We start from the raw sequence: 15,344 nt of genomic DNA, 5'->3' as shown, positions 1-15,344 counted from the left end.
ACTCTTCCTGGGGGAGGCTATTTCTAAGCTGGGACCTGACTCAGTAGAATAAGTTAGCCATGCAAAGTAGCAGGGAATGAACAGATGGAACATCATGTGCTAGTTCTGGGTAAGGTTGCCAGATTTGGAAAATAAAAAATAAAAATTTGAACTTCAAATAAACAATGGATACTTTTAAATATATATATCCATCTCATGCAATATTGGAAACATATTAGAAAGTTATTCATTGTTTATCTGAAATTTGAGTTTCAACAGGAGTCCTGCATTTTATATGGCAACCGTAGTGTTAGGGCAAAAAAGGGAAAGAAAAAAAAATTGTGATTTCCAGGGATAGTTTAGGAAGCTGGATGCAGCACAGTGACAAGCAGGGTATGGCCAGATAGGTAAGATCTTAAAAGTCAGATTGCCAAGGTCTGTTTTGAATTTCACCCTGAAACAAGGGGGGTCATGGGAAGTTTTAGAGCAGGGAGTGACACAATCATATTCGTGTTTTAGAATAATATTCCAGGTCACCATAAGAAGCCTGTAGGCAGGGGATCAGAGAAAGGAGTCCCTTGCCCTGCAATCCTCATATTCTGTACCATAACCACAAGGTCATGAGAACATTGGTGGACAAATCCCCCTTTATATTTTTCTTTTCTACAATTTAAGTGTTTTAAGCTATACCTTTCCTGTAATCACTACTTAAGTATATCCCACAAGTTTTCATATGTTTCATTTTTATCATTTCATTTAGAACAGTTTATAATTTCCCTTGAAGTGTCATGTCCCCTTTGACCTATGGATTCTTTAGATGTGTGTTTTGTAATTTCCAAATATTTGAGTTTTTTGTGTCTCATTATTTTAATTTCATTTTGTTGTGGTCAGAGAACAACATACTTTTAAATTTTATTAATATTGTTTGATGGGTGAATGTATGGTTTATCATGTTGAAGGTGCCATGTTTGCTGGAAAAGAATGTGCTACAACAGTGGTTCCCAAACTTATTTGGCCTACCGCCCCCTTTCCAGAAAAAATATTACTCAGCACCCCCTGGAAATTAATTTTTTTTTAAATTTTAATAGCAATTAAACAGAAAGATATATGTATTAATGTTTCTACCTTTTTCGTAAAATATAGTAAAGAAAGGTGTAAATTAGAAACATTGAAGTTTGAAATTATGAAACTATTTATTGAACTCAGAATAGAAAGGTAATACAAAAAAAGTTAAAACAAATGCACCTGTGGCCATCACCGCCCCCCTGGATCGCTGCAGCGCCCACCAGGGGGCGGTAGCGCCCACTTTGGGAATCACTGTGCTACAGCTTTGAGTTTAGTGTTCTATAAATGTAATGTCATTTACATCAAGGTAGTTGACAATGTTCTTCTGATGTATGTATTTTCTCATTTTTTAGTCAGCTGTTCTACCACTGTTTGGAATGGGGTCTAAAAATCTTTAGTGATTATTATAGAGTAGTTTAGATCTTCACTTTTTTCATCAGTTATTTCCTTCAACTATGTTGAAGCTTTGTTATACTAGACTAGTACACAAAATTCATGCATGGGGGCAGGGATGTCCTTCAGCCCGGCCTGCACCCTCTCCAATCTGGGACCCCTCGGGGAATGTCCCATAAGGATTGGGCCTAAACTGGCAGTCAGACATCCCTCTCGCAATCTGGGACCACTGGCTCCTAACTGCTCACCTGCCTGCCTGCTTGATGGCCCCTAACCACTCTGCCTGCTGGCCTGATCACCCCCAACTGTCCCCCCCCCCAACAGGCCTGCTGGCCCCCAAGTGCCTCCCCCATCAGCCTGATCACCCCTAACCACCTCTGCCTCAGCCCTGCCACCTTGGCTTTGTCCGGAAGGATGTCTAGAAGATCTCCCGGTCTAATTAACATATTACCCTTTTAGTATAGTGGCCTGGTGCACAAAATTTGTACACAGAGGGGTGGTTCCCTCAGCCCAGCCTGCACCCACTCCAATCAGGGACCCTTTGGGGAATGTCTGACCACTGGTTTCACAATCTAGAACCGCTGGCTCCTAACCACTCACCTGCCTGCCTGCCTGATTGCTCCTAAAACCTCTGCCTGCCTGCCTAATTGCCCCTAACCTCTCTATCTGCCTGCCTGCCTGATTGCCCCCAACTGCCCTCCCCTGTTGGCCTGATCTTGCCCCTAACTGCTCTCCCCTGCTGGCCTGATCACCCCCAACTACCCTCTCTGCCAGCCAATTTGGTTCTGATTGGTCAGTTTCTATGCCAGTCAGTGTCAAAAGCTCAACCTCCTAGGCTGCCATTCGCTCCTCACAGTCAACCCAGATTTGGTTCTGATTGGTCAATTTCTATGCCAGTCAGCATCAAAAGCTCCGCCTCCTAGGCAGCCATTGGCTCCTCACAGTTGACCCAGATTTGGTTCTGATTGGTCAGTTTCTATGCCAGTCAACATCTCTCGGCCTATCAATGGGGCCTGATCAGAAAAGCAGGGCTGATCAGCAGCCCCAGTGGAGGCCTGGAGAGAAATGGAGGAACAGCTGTTGGCCAGGCTGGGAGAGAAAGAGAAGCAAGTTCTGATCAATGACTGCCATAGAGGCTATGGATCAGATCCTGCCTCTCTCTCTTCAGGCCTCTCTGCAGGCCTCTCTTCGGGCCCGATCCGCAGCCCTCTAGGCAGTCAGTGCTAGGTCTGGGCATCTGCAGCAGCCCCAGTCAGTGCTGGGTCACCACGGCAACCCAGCACTGACTACTGGTCTGGTCAAGCCTTTGGTGGTTATGACCCTGGCTCTTTATTATATAGACTAGGGCCTGGTGCATGAAATTCATGCATGGGGCAGGGGGCGTGGATCCCTCAGTAAGACTTGCAACCTCTCCAATCTGGGAGCCCTCAGGGGATGTCCTACTGACAGCTTAGGCCTTCTCCCCATGATTCTCTGCTCTCTGCGGACCTGCCTGCTTGATGCCACTGCAGGCCGTGGTGTCTGCTCTCTGTGGGGGCCTGTTTGCCCTTCGCCTACAGGCCCAGGGGCAAGCAGGACCCTGCTGTCTGCTCGCTCACTGCAGGGGATTGCTTGCCTCTCACCACCATGGTGAGGGGCAAGCAGTCCCCCACAGTCTGCTGTCTGCTTGCTCGCTGTGGGGGACATTCCCGCCCTGCCCCCGGCCACTTGCTCCCACTCCGGCTGGGAGTGCCTGGGTCCTGGGGATGTTCCCGCCCTACCCCCGACTGCTCGGTGCCTGCACGCGTAGGCCTGAAGTGGCCGGGGGTGTTCCAGGACCCCGGGCGCTCCAGGCCTATGTGCGGGCCTACAGGCTCAGAGTGGCCTGGGTCCCAAGGACGCCCGTCCCCGGGACCCAGGCTGCTTGGTGCTGGTGTGCGCACAAGCGGCTGCCACGCTCCCAGCCACTCGGAGCCTGCATATGCAAATTAACCCACCATCTTTGTTGGGTTAATTTGCATACTCACGACTGATTGGCTGCAAGGCATTGTGAAGGTACAGTCAATTTGCATCTTTCTCTCTTATTAGTGTAGATACTTACACATGTATGATTATTATAACTTCTTTTGAATGGGTCCTTTACCATATGGATATCCATCTTTAGTTTGGATAACACCCATTTTCTTAGAGTATGCCTTCTCTGATGTTAATAGAGCCACCACAGCTTCATTATACTCACTGTTGGCCTGAAGTGTCTTTGTCATCCATTTACTTTCATCTTATTTATGTCTTTATATTTGAAGTGAGTGTAATTATAGACAGCTTATAGTTGGATCTTGCTTTTGATTCATTTGAGAATTTTTGTTCTTTACCTGGAATTTTAATACATTTACATCTAATTATTAAACAAATTATTGATGTATGGTTTAGTTTTATGATTTCACCATTTGATTTCCACTTCTGCCTGTTTTTGTTGTGTTTTTTTTTTGTACTTCTGTTCTTGTTTGGGGATTGGAGGAAAAATATAACATTTTGGCTTAAAAATTGGTAATATAAATTGGGTGTAGTATTTAGGAATCTTATTGCATATTATAGATTAAGCATAGTATTAGTAATATTAGGCTGGAAGGAAAACTCTGTTTATACATTATTAATAAAAGCTGTGCTGCTTTGTGCTTCCTTTTCTTGGCAGCTTTTGTATTCAGCATTGCCAGTTTCTTCCCTGTGGGTGAGCATTTGGAGGCAAGCTTCAACACCTACTATCTCCTTAGGTGTGCCATGAGCAATATTGAAATTATTTTGCATATTCAAAGATATGCCTTCTAGCCACTGTACACAATGCTCAAGGCATTGTTGAGTTTTTGAGGACATAAAATCCAAAGTCTGAAAGTCATTGCTACTTTGTTTCTTATTCACTATCTTCAAAGCATAGCCTTTGTCCAACCACAGCCAAAAGCCCCTAGACCAGTGGTTCTCAACCTTCCTAATGCCCGCGACCCTTTAATATAGTTCCTCATGTTGTGATGACCCCCTACCATAAAATTATTTTTGTTGCTACTTCATAACTGTAATTTTGCTACTGCTATGAATCATAATGTAAATATCTGATATGCAGGATGTATTTTCATTGTTACAAATTGAACATAATTAAAGCATAGTGATTAATCACAAAAACAATATGTAATTATATATGTGTTTTCCAATGGTCTTAGGCGACCCCTGTGAAAGGGTAGTTCGACCCCCAAAGGAGTCGTGACCCACAGGTTGAAAACCTCTGCCCTACCAGTGGTCAGCAAACTGCGGCTCACGAGCCACATGCGGCTCTTTGGCCCTTTGAGTGTGGCTCTTCCTAAGCCTTAGGAGTACCCTAATTAAGTCAGTAACAATGTACCTACCTATATAGTTAAAGTTTAAAAAATTTGGCTCTCAAAAGAAATTTCAATCGTCGTACTGTTGATATTTGGCTCTGTTGACTAATGAGTTTGCTGACCACTGCCCTAGACCATGGGCAGTGACTCAATGAAACGGCTGGTAGAAGAGAAAGATCTGGATCTAAACAGCAGCAGCACAATCTTGTCATCATCCCCTTGGCCCTCAATATTAATAAGATGAGAAGGTGGGATTGCTTTCCTGACCTCCTTAATTGTATTGTGGGAACTTTAGGAAAATTTTTCTTTTTAAGACAGATTTGATATTCATGTAGTCATAAGTTTATCTTTCCTCAAATGTTACCATAGGGGAATAAGCATTCCTTGTGATATAATCCATAATCCTGCCTTCTCTAGACCAGATATTCAGTACCTTGGTTTTCACATGTATGTATATATGAATCTTGTTTATTGCAGGTTCAAACTTCTGCTGTGAGAATGGGTTGTAAGGATTCGTTTTGTGGTTGCACTTTAGAAATATGTGGTGATGCATATTTAATGACTTTGTGATGTAGCAATTGCAAGTAAGTCATGTTGGTTCATGGATATTAGCCCTTTACACAATATGATCATTAAATACATTTTTGTGATGTCAAAGGCTCATTATTTTCTCCTCTGTGTCATATTGGAAATCTACCATATGTTTTGGAAGAATTGTGACTTTAACATTTCACCAGATTGGAGTATAGATTATGTCTTATCCTTTTATTATTAAATTTTTTTTGAGTGAATGATTGCTTTCTTCTGTGGGCTCATCTAGTACCATGTGGAATTCTTTTCCTTGCAGCTGTTCTCAAATAGAAAATCCAATGCCCACCACATAATTTCTAAATCACACATAAATACAGAATTATTTTTGTGTTATTCTATGGTCAGAGCTTATTATTGAACTAAAGTAATCAACCGTACTAATAGTACTATCCCTTGGGTCATTCTATTAGGAACATGGGCACTAGTTATTTTTCTTTGACTTCACCTGTATCAGTCAACTTAGGTTGTTATATTGCAGTAATATCCAATCTCGCCATCATAATTACAGCGGTTTATGACAATCACAAACTTCATTGCTTGCTCACATTATATGTTAATTGTAGGTCATTCATTGCTTATGGCTCATATTCACAATGTTTTTTAAATTAATATTTCAAAAATAATTATTTTCCCATTATAGTTGATGTGCAATATTATATTAATTTCAGGTGTGCAACCCAGCAATTGTATATAACTCACAAATGATGATCCTAATGAATCTGCACCCATTTGACACTATACATAGTTATTGCAGTATTATTGACTATGTTCCCTATGCTGTGCTATATTCCCTATGCTATGACCATTCTGAAACTACCAATTTGTGCTTTCTAATCCCTTTATCATTTTAAACTCATCTCTTTAACCCCTTTCCCTTCTGGTAACTGTCAAAATATTCTCTGTACCTATAAGTCTTTCTATTCTGCTGTTCATTTATTTTGTTTTTACATTCCATATATAAGTGAAAACATATGGCATTTGTCTTTCTCTGTCTGACTTATTTCACTCAGCCCAGTATCCTCTAGGTTGATCCATGTTGTTGCAAATGGAAATATTTCATTCTTTTTTTTAAATTCATGGCTGAGTCATATTTTGTTGTATATATGCACCAATACTTTTTTATCCATTCACCTAGTGATGGACACTTAGATTGCTTCCATACCTTGGCTATCCTATCTAATAAAAGAGAAACATGGTAATTAGCGTACGCCCGCTACCCTTCCCATTGGCTAATCAGGGCGATATGCAAATTAACTGCCAGCCAAGATGGCGGCCGGCAGCCAGGCAGCTTGAAGCTAACATGAGGCTTGCTGGCTTCAGTGACAGAGGACTCCAACGTTTCCTGCCTTCCTTGCCGGCCTCTGAGCTTGCAGTTTGAAACATTGTTAAAAATATAGAAGCTAAACAAAACCCCAAAAACCTGTTTTCAGCTGGCTGGGATCTCAGAACTGGAGTTGATACAGTGTTTCGATTATGGAACCCAAACAAACCAGATACCTGCTTTCAGCAGCAGAGGCCTCAGAGCTGGAGCCAGAGCTAAAGCTGGCCCAGAATAAAAAGAAAAAAAGAAAAAAAGGAGCAGTTGGGAGCTTCAGTCACCCACCAGTCTGAAAACAGCCCTCAGCCCCTCACCCAGACTGGCCAGGCACCCCAGTGGGGACCCCCACCCAGAAGGGGTGTGACCAGCTGCAAACAGCCATCAGCACCTCACCCAGACTGGCCAGGCACCCCAGTGGGGACCCCCACCTTGATCCAGGACACCCTTCAGTGCAAACCAGCCGGCCCCCACCCGTGCACCAGGCCTCTATCCTATATAGTAAAAGGGTAATATGCCTCCCAGCACCGGGATCAGCGGAGCCGCGAGGCCTCCCAGCACTGGGATCAGCATGATAGGGGCCAGCGCCCAAACCCCCTGATTGCCCTGCAGCTCTGTGTGTGACAGGGGGCGGGGCCACAACCTCCCTATCCACCCTGCTCTGTTTGTGACAGGGGAAGGCACCCCAACCCCCTGATCAGCCCTGCTCTGTGCCTGATAGGGGGGAGCTCCCCAACCCCCTGATCGCCCTGCAGCTCTGTGTGTGACAGGGTGCGGCACCCCAACTCCCCCACCCCCCGCGGGCCCTGCTCTGTGTGTGATGGGGTAGAGCCATAACCTCCCCATTGGCCCTGCCCTGAGTGTGAGAGTGTTGGCGCCTCAACCCCCTGATCAGCCCTGCTCTGTGGGTGATAGAGGGTGGTGCCCTAACCCCCTGATCCGCCCTGCTCTGTGTGTGACAGGGGGCAGCACCCCAACCCCCTGATTGGCCCTGCTCTGTGCGTGATAGGGAGTGGCGCCACAACCTCCCCATCGACCCTGCCTTGAGTGTGACAGGGGCTGGCGCCCCAACTCCCCAATCCTCCCTGCTCTGAGCCTTACCAGGGGCTGCACCTAGGGATTGGGCCTGCCCTCTGCCACCTGGGAGCAGGCCTAAGCCAGCAGGTCGTTATCTCCCGAGTGGTCCCAGACTACGAGAGGGCACAGGCCTGGCTGAGGTGCCCCCCTCCCCCCTGAGTGCACAAATTTTTGTGCACTGGGCCTCTAGTTATAAATAATGCTGCACTGAACAGATGGACACATATAACTTTTTGATTTAGTGTTTTAGGTTTCTTTGGATAAGTACCCAGAAGTGGAATTGCTGCATCCTTCATTGTCTCTTGTTATAGCATTTAAAAAAAATATTCTCATCCAAGGATATATTTTCATTGATTTAAATAGAGAGAAAGAAAGAGGGAGAGAGAAAAAACATCAATGTGAGAGAGAAACATTGATCAGTTGCGCCTTGTAAGTGCTCCAACCCAGCATCAAGCCCACAACTTAGGTATATTCCCTGACCAGGAATCGACCACCACCAAATGTGGTGGTGAACATTTTGGTGTATAAGATGGTACTCCAACCAACTGAGACTAGGTTATCCAGGGCTAACCTTTGTTTTATAGTCTATTTTGTCTGGGAGAGGGATTGCTACCCAGCCTTTTGTGTGTTTGTGTTTCTATTTTCATGAAATATTTTTTTCCATTTCTTAATTTTCAGTCTGTGTGTATCTTTCGATCTGAAGAGAGTCTCTGGTAGACAGCATATGTAAGGATCTTGTCTTATTATCTATTCACTACTATATGTCTTTTTATTGGGAAACTTAACTATTTGCATTTAAAATAATTATTGATATAATTATTGATAGATGTGTATTTATTGCCATTTTATTTACCTTTTTTTCTTTTTCTTCTTAAAGAAGACCTTTATTTATTTTTAATACTTCTTGTAATACTCCTTAATATTTTTGTAATACTGGTTTGGTGGTGATGAACTCCTTTAGCTTTTTCTTGTTTGGGAAGCTCTTTATCTGTCCTTCAATTTTAAATGATAGCTTTGCTGGGTAGAGTAATCTTGGCTATAGGTCCATGCTTTTCATGACTTTGACTATTTCATGCCAGTGCCTTCTAGCCTGCAAAGTCTCTGTTTGAGAAATCAGCTGACAGTGTTATGGGAGATCCATTTTGGGTTACTAACTGCTTTTCTATTGTTTCTTTTAAGATACTCTCTTTGTCTTTAACCTTTTGTATTTCAATTATGGTGTGTCTTGGTGTAAGAGTCTTTGGGTTCACCTAGTTTGGGACTTTCTGTGCTTTCTGGACTTGCATGTCTATTTCTTATACCAGGTTAGGGAAGTTTCCCATCATTATTTCTTTTTCTTTTTCTTTTTTCAAATAGGTTGATAGTTCCTTGCTCTCTCTCTTCTCCTTCTGGCACTTCCATGATGCATGTCAGAGGCTCCTTAAACTTTCCTCATGTAATCTTCTTTTTCATTTTGCTGTTCTGGTTGGGTGTTTTCTGCTTCCTTACCTCCAAATTGCTGATTTGATCCTCTGCTTCATCTCCTCATACTGTTGATTTCTTGTAATGTATTCTTCATTTCAGTTATTGTATTCTTCATTTCTGACTTATTCTTCTTTATGTTTTCTATGTCCATTTTTATGTTTCCCATCTCTTTGTTGAAATTTTCATTAAGTTGATGTACTCTTCTCCTAAGTTCATTGAGCATCCTTATAACCATTGTTTTGAATTCTATATCTAGTATATTGCTTGTCTACATTTTCTTTAGTACTTTTTCTGGAGTTTTGTTATTTTCTTTCAGTTGGAACATGTTTCTTTGTCTCCTCATTTTGCTTCCTCCCTATGTTTATTTCTTATATTATGTGGAGCTGGTATGTCTCCCAGGCTTGGTAGAGTGGTTTTATGTAGTTGGTGGTGCAGCCTCCTTGGTCACCTGAGCTGTGCTCCAGGCCCCCCTCTTGTGTGGGCTCTGTGAACCCTTCTATTGTAGTTGAATCTTGATTGCTGTTGGCACATCAATTGGATGGATTTACCTCCAGTCTCTACTCTTCTTACAAGTGTCTGTGTGGCTTCTTCTGTACCAAGGGGTTGTAATATTACAGATCAGCAAATCTTCAATTATTTTTTTAGGTTGTATGTTCTGTAATTTAGTTGTGATTTCAGTTTGGGGTTGGGAGCAAGTGGGATCAGCTTCTAGCTACTCCACAGCCACCTTGGAACCTCTTGCAATGGATCTTAAAGCTTCTTTCCAGCAGTTGCTATTTTACTTGAACTAATAATTTACTGTTTAAGCAAGTCACATGACCACACCTGACATCAACAGGAAGAGGAAGAACAACTATTTCACAGGGAGGGGCATAAAATTTTTGGAAACAGTAATAAACTCTCTCTTAGTCCACTTTGTGGCCACAAAAATTCACTTACCTCATTTGTGCATCCCAAATATAGTAAATGTTAAAGTTCTTCTCCAATAGAAACAACCTAAATGTCCTATTTACTCAGGTTTACAGTCCAGTAATATATGAGTCTTCACATTAGGTCTAAGTATGATCTCTCTTGAGCTGGAGGCTTATTAAAAAGAATATTAAAAGGTCACTTTTTAAATTCCCCAAATTCTACATAATTAATGAAGAATAGAGACAAGATAACCATGACAAATATTCCCATTTGAAAAAGAAAACAATGTGAGACACAAGAAGACACTTGTAGTTGTCAGATGTTCATGGGAGAACTATACCTTTAGTTTCTTATCCTTAATTATTTTGTAAAACTAAATAAATCTGTCCACTATCTTTCTTCCTTTACTTTTCTCCTTTCTTCTTCTTTTCTTTTCTTTTTTTCTCTTCTCTTCTCTTTTCTCCTTCCTTCCTTCCTTCCTTCCTTCCTTCCTTCCTTCTTTGCTTTTCTTTTCTTTTCTTTTCTTTTCTTTTCTTTTCTTTTCTTTTCTTTTCTTTTCTTTCTTTCTTTCTTTCTTTCTTTCTTTCTTTCTTTCTTTCTTTCTTTCTTTTTCTTTCTTTCTTTCTCTCTCTCTCTCTCTCTCTCTCTCTCTCTCTCTCTCTCTCTCTTTCTTTCTCTTTCTTTCTTTCTTTCTTTCTTTCTTTCTTTCTTTCTTTCTTTCTTTCTTTCTTCTTTCTTTCCTTTCTTTCTCTTTCCCTTTAATTTGGTCTTTAAAATGAAGCAATTAGCCTTTGTGTTCATGTATATTATTTACCAGTTAGAAGTAAAGACAAGTTACATTTTCTATTTCTGTAATGCCTAAAATTTCTAGACTCTCTTACAATTTTTCTCCCTATTATCTTGTAAATTGGCTAATTGTTTCATGTGCTCATCTCTTTCTTATAGTACCTTGCCAAAAAACCAGCCAATAGCAACCAATTTAATTTACGTTAGCAATATTCTTTTCTTTAGGTCTTTGTTTGAAATCACAACTTATTGCAGGATCAGTTTTACCAAATACGTTACTGCATAACATAGGTTATTTTCTTTCTTCAAAAGAAGTTTTTCTTGCTGGTAGATTCAGATCTGGTTTCACATATTTTTTAGGGTACTGTTCTGGTTATACTCTATTTCTTGTAACAGTTTTTCTGTCTGATTAGCTTAGACCAGTGATTTTCAACCAATGTGCTGCAAGAATTTTTAAAACTTGCAATACCAATACCTAACTATTTAGTCAGGGGTACTGACTTATTTTTCATTAAATTGTCAAATTAAAAAATGACAAAGACCAACACAACAGTAGCCATCTGGTGTGGATGAATCAAAATTATACCTATTTTTTTTGTCAAATCAGCAAAAAATATATTTTTTGGTGTGCTACAGAATTTTAGGAATTAGTTTATATGTGCAATGAGATGAAAAAAGTTGAAAATCATTAGTTTAGACTAAAATGTAGTAACAAATTATTTGGAAATCTCAATGGCTTTAACAAGTCTTTATTTATTATTTATGGTGCCTGTATATCATTTTCTTCTGACTCCATACTTATATCTTTTTGACTAGAGATTTTGGCTGATTAAAAAATCCCATCTGAGACACTGCTGGGCTTGTGGCTGCAGAAACCATTCAAAGGCACTCCACACCTCTGCTGAATGGTGGCTTGTGCCAATTTTAATGACATTTTATTGACCAAAGGAAGTAACATGACCAAGTCTATATTAAGCAATAATGATTCTAAATCAAGGTCATTTCCCTTATTAACTCTGTGACTCTGTACAATTTTCCTAACTTTTCTGAGATTCTGGTTCTTTATAGGACTTTTGAAAAGGTATCTACAGAGACATGTAACGCCCCAAGACGTCCAAAAGGAGTATAATGTGTTGCATCCGTTTGCCAGATATGGTCCCTTAGCAAACCTCTAGGGTTGACTCCTGTGTTAGGCCCTTGAGGTATATGTAACATGCAAGTGGGACATTCCTTGATAATCTGTTTCACTTTCTGTCAAGAGATTGAGATTTGTTTGGACAACATTTTAGCAGGCTGATGTAAAAGCTTATGAGACTCTGAAGCCTCTTTTAATAAAGCAACCAGTTGATCAGCATGTGCATTTCCCTTTGTTAATGGGCCAGGTAATTAAATTTGGCTGATTTGAAATAAGTATTCAAAAAGTATTAACAGAAATTTTCATTTCGTGGTAAACATGCTATGAACCTAAAGCATGTTCAGGTTCATTTTTTTGTGCAAAAAATTAATACTTAAAGCTATCTAGACTGCATTATAAAATTTCCAAAAATCTCCTAATTAAATAAAAAAAAGGGGGATAGTGGAAAAGTGCCATGTAAGGAAATAGATCCTGTAACTAAATTACATTTAGAGAAAAAAATTTTTTCGTTTATAATGCTAATAGCGAGACACCCAGGAAAAACACACATGATGACAGGGTAAGCCAGGGAAAGATCATTTTAAAGAAAAAAACCCAAGTAAGGTTTTTCCTTTAACCTTTGGTCGAGAATATGTTTGTATACTTTGAGAGAACAGCTACAAGACCATGTGGATTCCTGTCATAGTGGATCCCAGAAAGCCAGCCACAAAGACAGAAGAGACAGCTTAGAGATGGAGATGGTGAAGACGCCTTGGCATGCTAGCAGTCAGCAGCTGTGTGTCGCTGCAGGGTGCCCAGGACCAGACCAGAAAGGACTGGACCTGCATTTTCCACCATCCAGAATGAACATTTCATTGCTGGCATGTACACATGAACTGTCGGACATTGAAACTTGGACTCAGAACTGTTGGACATTGAAATCGGGACTTGTTCTTATATTTCTAGTTTACAGATACTTGATTTTTTAAAGGAAAAATAAGGGGGAGATGCCAGAGTTCATTCATTGTCTTCACTAGCTGAGTTTAGACAGAGACCCCCAAAAGCTAGTAACCTTTGAAGTCCTAGCAAAGGTCAGAACTGTGCACCACCCAGTTAATCTAGGAACCACCCAGGTAATTTAGGTAATAATAGTTGAAGCATCATCCCCACCTTAGTTCACTTAATTCCTTAGATACTTATGTAGATCCTTGTTGATTATTATTGATCAGATACTCTGCCTATTCCTGGAAATCATCCACTGATGAGCTAATCAGATACTTTGTCTATTCTTGGAAATTGTCTGCTGATCTGTGTGTTGTTCTGTGTGTTATATGTTCTGTCCTGTGTGAGCTCACTTCTGAAATTCTGTAGTGCCCGAAGCAGTCTAGGTGGACGTACTGCTGAAGGACCACGGGCATGGAGAGTAGGAAGATGTTCCGCTCCCCAGGAGGGATGCGTATTCCCCTCAGGAGGGATGTGGTTTCCCCTCACAGATTTGAGACAAGGCAGGTCGCTCCCGCCGGTTTGGCATAAGGCCATCGTCTAGTTGCTTCCATGGAGTTGGAAGGCTGTTCTTTGGGGCCCTCTGTTTGTCTGTGTCTGTGTTTTTCTGTTTTATTCTGTGGACTTACTGGACGTACATTATGGAACAGACTCAAACTACCTCTTTAAGCATTATGGTCGTTTTAAAGTCAAGGGCTGGATGAAACATGCTTGCCAGCTTCAGCTGTGGTTTTCCAGGGCTGCTGCGGTGAGCCTTGAAGCCTAGGGCGCGGGCCCTGGTGGAGCCGCCACAAGTGCTGGTCTTGGTGGTAGTAGCAAATAATTTAAAGTCCTTCTTGACAAAATTTAAAAATGCGTCTGGGATTTCTGTGCACGTGTAAAGAGAAAAGTGGCTTGAAATTAACGGGGAATGTATCTAGTTGTCGTGTCTATTTAATCTTGTTTTCTTTGTTCAGTATGAGTACCATTTCTGTCTGGATGAGACATGGGTCGAGAATCCTGTCCTGGGATGTGGGAAAGGGAGGCCCCCACATCTGTTCCTGTCAGGCCCACTTCAGGGGACTTGGGCGGTGTTCCTGTCATCTGCTCAAGATCCCAATGTTATGGGTTGGCTCAACTAGATAGACCACTGACTCAGAATTTAAATTTAAGAGCCCTTATTAAGCTGGCCAGCTGACCACAGCACCTAGCTCCCCCTCTGGGAGCTTCGGAGCATGTGGCAGAGATCAAGGGTGCAGTATGATCCTTTATAGCAAAACAGTGTTACCTTAGAAGTTCACAGAAAGTTCATAAGAACAAAGGGGGGGGGGGGTAAACAGAGTCACACCTGGCTGGAGCGTATCATAACACATTGTTTTTCTAAGACAATCTAGCAATTTTTCTTCCATGGTTCCTAACCCTGCAATCCCTCACCATATGTCAGTCCCCCCTCCCATCACGTACACAATCCTTCTCCATATTCTAACAACACAATCCTTCCTCATACATCCCCCTCCCTTTGAGCACATTCAATTTCTAATGTCTCATTTCCTCCCCTTAGCACATTCTGTAACATTCTGTAACCCTTCCATGACGCAGTCCCTCACCCTAGCACACCCAAGAGTGTAAAAGTATTTGTCTACTGAAAGGGTGTAAGTGTGGATGTTTATTTGATGTTTGTATGTCTACTTGGGTATAATTATTTGTTCATGTAAGTGTGGAAGTCTGTGAAAAAAAAAATGTTTGATTTAAGGCTGAATGCTCTGACCGATAGCAAAACGCCCCGAGCAGCGGCTGGGTACTTTTCCCAAGGGCACTTGCTCTCTGTCAGAGGTGGAATCAGCCTGCCTAACTAGTAAACAATTCTGTATGTTTGTTTGCTGGGAACTTTGATTTGATATGTGATATTCTGTGCTGGGTTGGGACATTTAGGAGTGGGGCTTACAGTTCCTCAGGGCAGAGATTTCATGGGCCCTTCCCCCTGCCTGTGCTGAATTAAATAATACAGGCCAGTGTCGTTCGGCTTGCTGGTTAAAGGAAGGCAACAGGCCCTAGAATCTGTAAAAATGGCTGTGAACAAAGCTGGTTAAATGTATTGAAAGGGTTCGATACCTGTTGCTGCTAGCAAAGGAGGGACTGATATCCCATTCTAGCACACTCCCTTGAAAGAGGCCTGGTTGCTGCTCTGCCACAAAGGGAACTGGTAGAAAGGCAAGAAAGCAGAGCCCTGTAACTAGCAAACAGGGTTCACAAAAGGGCACTCTCCCTGGACCTAGAAGCCATCAGGACTTTGAAGTTCACCAAGAGAGGAGGAATCTGA

The sequence above is a fragment of the Myotis yumanensis genome, unplaced genomic scaffold (genome assembly GCF_028538775.1).
Source record: "Myotis yumanensis isolate MYYU_CA2020_CCGP unplaced genomic scaffold, mMyoYum1.0.hap1 SCAF_3, whole genome shotgun sequence".
NCBI classification, from domain to species: domain Eukaryota; kingdom Metazoa; phylum Chordata; class Mammalia; order Chiroptera; family Vespertilionidae; genus Myotis; species Myotis yumanensis.
The sequence above is the reverse complement of the archived record's forward strand: the minus strand, read 5'-3'. Positions refer to the sequence as shown.